This window comes from Corvus brachyrhynchos, unplaced genomic scaffold (genome assembly GCF_000691975.1).
Source record: "Corvus brachyrhynchos isolate BGI_N302 unplaced genomic scaffold, ASM69197v1 scaffold112, whole genome shotgun sequence".
Lineage (NCBI taxonomy): Eukaryota > Metazoa > Chordata > Aves > Passeriformes > Corvidae > Corvus > Corvus brachyrhynchos.
This window is the reverse complement of record NW_008236765.1, coordinates 117,985-127,865: the sequence shown is the minus strand read 5'-3', so window position 1 is coordinate 127,865 and position 9,881 is coordinate 117,985. Positions and strand designations below refer to the sequence as shown.

Below are 9,881 nucleotides of genomic sequence, written 5' to 3'. Positions count from 1 at the left end.
CGCGCCGTCACACACCCCCCCCCCCCCCCCCAACAATTTCGGGGCTAATCTCAGTGAATCCTGTATATAGTGTGATGCTGCATTATTCAAAAAGGTAATGAAATTCCAGGAAACATCAGATGCAGCAGGTACATGAAGATAATTTTGTTTTTATAACCAATTTCAGTCAGATAAATACTAGAATCCTTTCCAATTTTCCCCCCATGAAACTAAAGTGTCACTGAGATTTACAGCCCCCTCAAGTTCTCTTTTCAGAGGAACATTCATTTACATAAACAGATAATCCCAGATAAAAATTTCCATTAGACAAAGGTGAAATGGATCAATTTTCTCTGCCAAGACAAATCTTAAATCTTGAACAGATAGGGTCATTATTACACCAGGCCCATTTCAGAAATAATGTATTAAAAAAAAAAATCAGCCGATAGCAGCCATTTCCAGCTTTCCAATTATCTTTAAGAAAAGCTTATTCTGTGGACAATAAAGCACATTACTGCACAATATGATACAGTCCATAAAGATCACAATGTTTTATGAAAGGTTAAAGAAAGCTCAGCACATTTAGGGGAATGTCATAACCCACAAAGTCTTTCAAGACTTAACCAGAGCCCCGCGCAGGCCGTGCCAGCACTGTGCCGCACGTGCGGCGCTGCCCTCCCGCTATCGCAGCGGCGCTTCCGGGGGCACCTGGAGATTGGGGGTCCACATGCCGTCACACGGCCTGGAACGGAGGGCCTGCCACAGCTCCTCTTCCCCCCAGGAGGAAGCAAATTACCTGTCCCTTCTCAGCGTGCTGGGGAGGAGGAGATCCTTGCTGATGACACCATGCACACGGGGTCCCTCTGCCCCATCCTCATGACCAAAGGGCTCTTCTCAGCCCGCAGGAACACCTGGCACATAGAGAAACATGGAATGAGATCACTGTGCTGCCTCTTCCTGCTCCACCTCCACCCTGGGCTGGGCACTAACAGGGCAGAGCCTCTCCTCCCCACCACAGGCCCCTGCTCCCCACCACCTGCTGTGGCCCTCCCTGCAATGCCAGAGCAGAGCATCCAGCTCTGCGGCTCTCCCCCAGCCCCAAGCTCCAGGGGGAAGGCCGGGCAGCTGGGGCAGGAATACCCTCCCATGGCAGGGAAGCCACACTGCTCTCCAGTGCCACACAAGTTTGTCAGGCCCCTGGGAATGGAGTTTATGAGGGGTGACAGCAGCAAGGAGAAGGTGCCAGAAATCACTGCCTAATAGACACGGCAGTCAAAGCAAAACAAGCAGCAACTTACCTGACTTGATTTTTCATCTAACAGGAATCAGATTTATTTGCCATTTAACTAACTGCTCCTTACAGACATCACAGGAGGAACAGGGAGAGGAGTGGTATCAGAGTGAGTGACACTTGGCTAGTGTCAGGAAACAAGATCCCATCACAAGAGATAACCTGCAGGAAGGCTTTATCCTGCTCAATACCAAACCCCATCCTGCAGATCCCTAAGCTTGCTCAGGAGTGCAGGTGATAAGGCTGCACAAATCCCTGGGAGAGTTTTAGGCACCACAGGAACTTCAGAGCTGGGGATGTCCTGTCACTTGCTCCGAAGTATGAGAAACAGGAATTACCTGAAACAGAAATGGACACCAAAAGGCACATCTGGACGTGCCTTTCCAAAGCCCTACCCTATACCACAGCATCAGGCGAAGTTATTTTCACTCCTTTGCTAGGAGCACCACAAGACCTCCAGGTGAACCCAACAGTCTCCTGAGTGGGAACCTGGTACAGTGACTTTGTCTGCGGTATTTTAATTCCTTTGTTGTGATGGATCTTCTGGACTGAAAAGCCCAGTGGGACAGAGGCTGCTTGGTGTCATTTACCCTTACAGCAGCCAGCACCCAGGACCTCTGGGTTCTCTTCTCCCTGGCCATCACCAATAGATAATGCCAAAACTGCGGAGTAAGAGCAAGTCATTCCTCTGTGAAAGGAAGGCCACCATCTATCTAAGTGCAAAAAAGATGTGAAACTGCACAAACAATTTTCTAACTTCTCTTCAAGGGTCTTCTGGTTCAACTGCCAAAACCAGAGACATACCAAATCTGAAAAGTCTAATGATACGGAATCCCTATTTGCTGGTAAAACAAATCACCACGTGAGCAGCCATGAAAAGTTCCTTCCTGCATTGCTAGAAATGTGAGTACCTTTTAGTGACACCAGAAGAAAAAAACCTGACAGGACACAGCTGAGCCATTGGACTGTTCACTACAGCTCTATCAGCTCACCAGAGAGCTGGCAGCACCAGTGCGGGATGGAACCATGCAGGCTGCAAAGGATTAACACCACCCTTGTATCAGTTCTTGTCAGATTTTTCAAGCCATGTTTGTGCTTCTATTCCTGTCCAACAGGAGCATGACAGAAAGCCTGCTGTCACCTTCTACAGCTTGAAACTAATTGTAAACTATTAAAAGAATGACTTTGTGCAGAATTTCTGAATGACTACTGGAATTTTAACCAATACCTTTGGTTTGAAAAAAGGGGATTTTCTGTAAAGTAAATAAATGCCCCAGTGCTGAATGTAAATTAAAAATAATCACAAAACCCACATCTGCTTTATCCCACCCCAAACTGCAAAGAGCCCGTAAACTACAACACTTGTTTTCAACTTCATAAACTCTCCTATCCCACGTGTAAGTAAAGGATCACAGCTCACAGAGGAGGCAAGAAAGAACAACAAAGAGCAGAAGTTCACGTCCATCTGCTCTCTCTTTCACACACACACAAACATTCAGATTTCACTCTCTGCGGTGGATGAGAGGTGTGACATTTTCAAGACGGACAGTGTTTGACTTGCTAGTAGGTTTAAGATCTCCAGCAGGCTACGTGATTTACTGATCACTGCACAGAAGTCACTGTACAGGAGGGACTTGGGTTGCCCAAACAGGGATCACTGGATCACCTTTCAACTTGAGACTTGGTCCCAAACACTTCTAAATAAAACAAGGTAACTGCTGCAACCCAGAAAAAAAAAAAATCAAACAGCCCAGGCAGGCCTTTCCTACGAACCAAGATAACTGTGGTAGATCATGCTGGGGTCTCATATGCCCCATTGTGCAACCTTCCAGCTGGATTTTGAGTAGCTAAGGATGCAGAAATCACAGGAGAAGAAAAGTAGTGTTGATGTTCAAAAGCATCAGGCGATGTGATCAAAGCTGTCGGGCGCAGCAATCAGCACGGCTTCAATACACAGAACTTGCAGCTCACTAGAAGACAGTACATGGCTGACTTCATAATTTTATTAAATTGCTTTAAGTTTGAGCTGAGAAAATCTTCCAAGTAGAGCCATACTTCCTTTAAGTGCTACTGGAAACTTTCTTAATGTGTGGAAATACTTACTGTTGCCATCACTGGCATATCAGTCATAACATCTAATGGTGTGGAGATTGTTGCCTTATAAAATTCACAGCTGGGTAGCTACATGGCTCAAGGCTAAAACCTATTTTAAAATCCAGTATTTTAGGAGGGAGAATGTTTATTAAAACATTTTGCCCATTAAAAATATATGACATATCATCGGTCCTTCCATGTGATGCAGTGCCAGCCCTTTTTTAGGCAGTCCACTTGGGATGACTGCTGAGAACCTGGCAAGCCTGTTTGACAAGTCCACATCCTAATAACTTACTAGTCCATCAAAAAACCCACAAACAAACAAACAAACAAAAAACCCCTCAAACAAAAACCCCCAAAAAAGCATTCCAGCAACCTGAAAGAAACTCACCAGTGCCCCTGACGTAGCGTGCCCAGAACTCTCTCACACACAGAGCCACAGTTGGTCTCTTCACGCTGACAGTCACACTGACATGCTTGCTTGATCTCCTCATGGCACAAGTTACACTGAAATAATAATGAGGCTGCAGGTTTTTTGTTGGGGTTTTTTTGTGGTTTTTTGTTTTGGGGTTTTTTTTAAATGCAATGTGGTGAAGAGAGAAATGTTGATAAATATTCTTTCAGCAACTCCAGGGGCATTTGGCATCCACTTCCATTAGCTGATGCATGTCTTAACCTGGAGAACACAAGGATGAATACTTTGAGGCTAAACAAAAAACCCAAGATTGCTGTCTCTTCGACCGATCCCCCACCTGCACAGGAAGGATCCCCCTCGTCCAGGGTGAATCTCCCTCCGCAGCGAGCACTCCCGCCGAAGTCAGTGGGATCACCCACGGAGGGACCGATCGCCAACGTGAGTGACCAAGTTCACCATCTGAGCCCACCTTAGAAACAGCTGGCACATCAATCGTTAATTGAGAAAATTATCTGAAAAGCTCTGACAAAGTTGAAAGGACTTGGATACGGAGAGATGGATGTGCAGTCAAGGTCATCTGTTCTCCTGGGTTGTCTCTGCCCATCCTGCAGCTCCCTCTCATTCTGGCTGGCAGTGGCAGGTCTCTCCATGACCTGAGGAACACCACAGCCCTTCCCAGCTGTCTGCAGGACATGCTTCTGTTGGGATTTTGCTTCCTGCAGCATCACGACCAACGAGGCCAGGTAGGAACTAAGAGGTCTCTCTTCCCGAACCACTGACACCGTTTCTGGATAGCCAAGGAGGTGAGGATGAGGGCAGATCAGGCTGCCTGAATGCAAGCAGGATGGCAGGTCCTCGGATGTGAGGTGTCAGCCATGTTCAGTGTAGTCTTTGTGCCAGCCAGACTTCTCACAGGTGGCAGAGTTACTTGTTCTTCCTATTTGCTGTGCAGAAGAGAAGGCCAAGCAGAGAGCTACAGCTGTTAAAGTCACTTTTCTACTGCAGGAGAGGTTCCTCTGGGAAGTTAACCCAATCACGTCCCGCTGTTCCAAGAAAGCACAGCCCATCCAGTATGTCCTGGTTCTAGTTGACCCCAGCTGAGCCTTTGCTTTGGACTAACTCTCCAGCAAAAAGAACACCATGTTTTGTACTTGAAACAAAAATGTCACCACTGCTAACAACCAGGAAAATAACCCTGACCTCACTGCACATCCCCTTGCAGGACAAAGCATGGATACCGTTATTCATACTTGTACTGTACAAATGTTCCCAAAATGTCAGTCTTCTCTAATGACCCTAAAGAGACTGAAAATTAAAGTGCAGTTCTGGGCAGGGAAGTGACTCTATTAAAAAAGACAGAGAGAGAGCCCATGGCCATTGCCCATAGCTGTTCTGAGCTGCCTTCCAAGTTCTATATATTAACTAAGCCTATGCACCAAAGCCATGTTTTTAACTACTGTCAGCACGGCGGAGTCACTCCAGCAGCAATCGAGCAAGCTGTTCTGCCTCATGCCTCATCACCATTTCTCACACTCTGCATCAAAGCACCAACATTAGCAAATTCAGCTGCCCTTCAAACTCCCAGCTCCAGTCAGGAGGAAGCATCTGCAGCCATTCAACTCCTTGCAAGGCTGCCGGAAAAAGTCCCAGCTTGCCAGGAATACCCAGAGTAGCCAAGCCCGATGGCTCTCCATGACACGTGGCCCTAGGACAGGCAAGGGAGCTGCGAACAGCTCCACATCCCCACGCTGCTCTTGGATTCCCGCTCCAAACCCCTCCCCAGCAGCACAGATCATCAGCAGGCTTTCAGGAGTCACTCCTGCCATTCAGCACGTCGGCGGGAATCAGATCTCAGTGGGGGAAGAGCACACTTCACATGTCGGTACGATCACTTCCCAGTGACACAGCACAGGCTGACACAACCGCGGCTCCAGCACTGTGTCTTCTGCGGAGCACAAAGCTTTCATTCCAGCAGTCACTCCAACAGCAGAACACCGTCAGAAGGCATCCATCAGCTTAGCAGACTGTAGGAAAACAGGAAACAGAATCAAGATGGGCTTTGGGCAAGAGTAGCAGAATTCTAACTCCTCACGGCTCAATGTACACAGCACAGACAGGGAGTTCAATCACTGCCTCGTTTTTCCCAGAACACCAGGTTACTGTCATTCCAAGGTCGCAGAGAAAGGAGGAGCAGAAGCAGAACAGAATTCTCAAGACTGGTCAAATCCAAGTGCTCTGCAGCCATTTGTGGGACATGCTGGTGAGTTTTGTATGACTGATGAGATACAGTATACAGCATGGTTTGTGAAAGGGAATGGCAAGGAGGATGCGACTGGACAACAGAGGAAAATTCCAACAGATGCTTCTAAGACTGGGAAATAATCTTCTATGGACCTTGCTTAATGTTTGACAACCTAAAAAAACCAACCCATTAGCTTAAATATGTGGAATTAATAGATGAAATGGTCAAATAATTTGATGAGAAAAGGGAAAAAATTAGGTAGGAAAGCAGGTTCCAAATTTCCTTCCCTCTCTTGTCTGCCGAGAATTTTTAGTCCAGGTAATAGCTGAAAAGGAGCATTCCAGGTCGCCCAGGCCCCCATGGAGATGGGACTGGGGCATCTACTAGCATGAAAAGTAGACAAACACAAGACATCACGAAATAAGGGATTAAAAGCAGTTGCAGGAGTTGTTACACTGTACTTGGTTCTTCACCGGCATCCCAGTACTTCGTAATACACGGCCTCCTCCTTGGCACTTGTAAGTCTCCATGACTTAATGAAGCTAGACAGAGAATGAGGATAAGAGAGGGAAGATAACCTGTGTATCTTCAGAAGATCACGGAATTGCAATTTTAGTAATCAAAACAACTGAGAAAAACCTATCTCAAGACAAACTAAGTAGCAAGGGGAAAACCCCAGTCTGGCAGGCAGGCAACAATATCCACAGTGCAGAGAGCTGAACAGGACAATCATTTCCTCCCCGTTTCCTGGATCTTTCTGGAGCATTTTGGGAGGCAAGGCAAACCTTCATTTTGATATTGCCAATTCTCAAACCACACCACTGCTACTTAGCAGAGATTGTGGCATTTAGCAACACAGACAGGAAAAAAACATGATTTGCATGTGTTCATCTTGGCAGATGATGAAAAAACAAGCCAAAAGGAAGTGCAGTGAGATGATCCCAAATGCCAGTACCCAGGCCTTGTTTGGATTAAAGCAGTGCTTCATATATCAGATTAAAAAGCACAGTAAAAGTTTGGAAGGAATTTTGGAAAAGGTCAGTTGATTTCAGCATAGGACTCCTCATCAGAACCAAATGAGAACGTGCGTCTGTGGCCCTGCTTACAACGACATTCAAACACCTGGAGATATCCGTCAGCACCAGTGAGGCTTTACAGCAAAACCCACAGGATGACTTTACAGAAAGGCTGGTTTGACTTTTAAGTGCCTTACAAACACAATCCCCTTTGGTAAATTTGCTGTCAGACTCCAACCAGGTGAGGGGAGCCTCAGACTTCCAGAGGAACGGTCTGGTTCTTTCTTTAGCAAATTCCCAAACCCACATACTTCTCCAAAATTACCTTAGGACCAAAGCTGTCCACAATGCCTGGAATTTTACCCTCATTGTAAATACATCAACTAAACTTACCCCAACTAGAGAAGCAAAACCTCTCTAGTCAAAATAATTGGTCACGAAGTGCCTTCTGTTGTGGCATGAATTCCAGTTGTGATAAAATTTTATAGGCAGGCAGGAGTGAGAGAGACCTTTAAATATGAAAAACAAAACACCCGAACTCCACAGAAAGGACTTTTTTCCTCTACCAATTTCACTGCAAGCAGACTGTTGTGCTAGGAAACACCACCCCACATGATTAAGAATCTTTCTTCCCTGAAAATCCCTGCAGTTCTCAAAAAAATTCCTTTATTGGCCCCAGACCGCTTCCACTTTCAGAATGTATCCAGAAAAAAGTGATTTGTGAATTACTTCCAGTTCTTTCAGTTCAGGACTCTATTATGCTGCACAATTGTTCGTGTGCATCTGCTTAACGCGGAGGGAAAAGATGTTGCTAAATTGGGAGCAGAACAGTGGGCTGGGCAGGAGAGGTGCCTTCTCCATTGTGTGCACAGGGCGGTTCTGCTGACTGCAAGGGCTCGCACAGCAGGAAAACACCCAAGTGCCATCCCTGCTCTTGCTATTGGCAGCTGTTCTCTTATCACCAAAGAGAATTTATCGCACCACTGACAGATGCTGAGATTCAGAAGCTGGAGAGGAAAGCCAAAGGGATTGAATCAAAAAACAAAAACACGCCCCCCCCCCCCCAAAAAAAAAAGGAAAAAAAAAAAAAAGGCAGAGAAGAGCCCTACCAAACCAAGTCGCTTCAGTGCACACATCACATGGCATCTCTCCATGGGGAGAGGAAAGAGAGCCGAGTCCCCACGCAGATGTCAGCAGGTCTGTCTGGGGCACTCCTGGAAGCTGCTCAGTGCTAAACTAAGGAGCTGCAGGAAACCACGGGGAACTTGGCCACAAAACTGCTAGTGGGGACAGTGGGAGGAGAGAAGACCTTCAGGGAAGAGGACCTTGAAACCAAGCTTTCTTGGTATTAAAGTCATTATCAAACACAAAGTACTTGCATTCCTAGTGTTCTCTCATGAAGGGAATTGGCGGATCAGGGGTGTCCTGAGATTTATATTCTTGCACACACACACACTCTCTCTCTCTTTCAAAGCCTCTTTGACTCCCACAAGGCTACAAATCTTAGTTTCTTATATGTGACTCCACTGCATACCAGCATCCAGGAATCCATTGCACAGCTGCCATGGCTACTTCCAAGAACTGGAGACAGGATTCCTATCTTGTACATGGCAAGGGGCTTTAATATCTCCCCTCCTGATGTCACACATGGCCTGGTGCACACGGACACTCCATGCACACAAACAGCTACATGGTCTCCGTGGCCATAAAACAGTGCCTATACTTCATCCACAAGTTTTGCCAAATTGCTGCACACAGGATTCCAATATATCTCTCCTGCTTCCTGTCCCCAGGGAAAACACAACTGTGTTTATCACAGGCAAAGAAACCCTGAGCTATCCACCAACACCGCTGTAGGCACAATGCAAAGGAAGATATGCAGTGCCTTGCGCCAACATTCCCAGATGCACTTTCCTAACTAAGGCAGCCTGATAAAAGACTTAATTCCTGGGCACTAATCTGTCTTTTCTGGAAAATTCAGAGCAAGCTGAATTCTCCCAGAGCAGCGGATTCCAACAGTGGAAAAAGAAGTCCCAGAGCACCTCGCGTTTCCTTACTTGTAAGGTGAGAAGCCCCCGAACAAAACTCGGGAGGAGGCATTTTGCCGGGCACTTCAGAGGAGGATCAAACTGGGAGCCACGGCAATTTTAGGAACACCAGCACCGCCCCGATGCGCACTGCTAGGGGTCTGCAAGGCGCGGCCCCGCCGGGTCGAGCCCCGAGTCCTATGGAATGAGGAGGAGGCCACCGAGGCAGCTGGCGGGAGGCAGGCCCAGGTGCGGCGGCAGGACGGGCGGTAGCGTGGAGCAAGGCTGACACCTGCAGGGAGAGCTGGGCATGACGGGGAGGATGCCCCGACCCCCGCCTGCCCCGGGTCCTCCTGTCACCGACCTCCTCCCGCCCCGCAGCACGGCCGGGAGGGGCCGCCTACAGACAGGGAAAGCAGGAGCGGAAGAAACAGTTTCAGTGCCTCAAAAATCAGCACCGCGAATATTTCCAGCCTTTCAGTTTTAAAATTGAACCACTTTGGGGTTTGCTTACATTCTGCCATCAACATTTAAGATATTTTGGTTGGGATCATTGTTCTTCCCCCGGCTGCTCACTGGAAAACCAGAGCATAAATGGAGCAGGGCACACAAAGATCCTGTTGGATCTCACACAGTCCGACCAGGTTTCCTTACCAGCTCGGCTCTAATGGCAGAGTCACTTAGGGAACCTCTTGTTCCCTAAGTAATTTAAACGTGGTGCAGACACACAGTAGCAGCTTGAGCAGGTGCCTCGGGAAGGTCCCGGGACAAAGGATTCCCGGGCGTTTGTAACCTCCCCGGCTGAGCCCCTAGTCTG

The 9,881-nt window shown here is 47.4% G+C and overlaps 1 long non-coding RNA gene across 2 annotated transcripts in view; it reads right to left on the bottom strand.

The window, feature by feature from the left end:
- Nucleotides 1–9,881, bottom strand: part of LOC108444948 — a 171,501-nt gene that overhangs the window by 158,800 nt on the left and 2,820 nt on the right. The window contains exons 1-2 of one of the 2 annotated variants that reach the window (XR_001859665.1): nt 3,756–6,336; nt 776–890 (exon numbers count right to left, since the gene is read on the bottom strand). This is a non-coding gene — a long non-coding RNA (uncharacterized LOC108444948). Of the gene's footprint in view, nt 1–775; nt 891–3,755; nt 6,337–9,881 lie in introns of those variants that run through there. The other variant, XR_001859667.1, reaches the window with a different exon arrangement.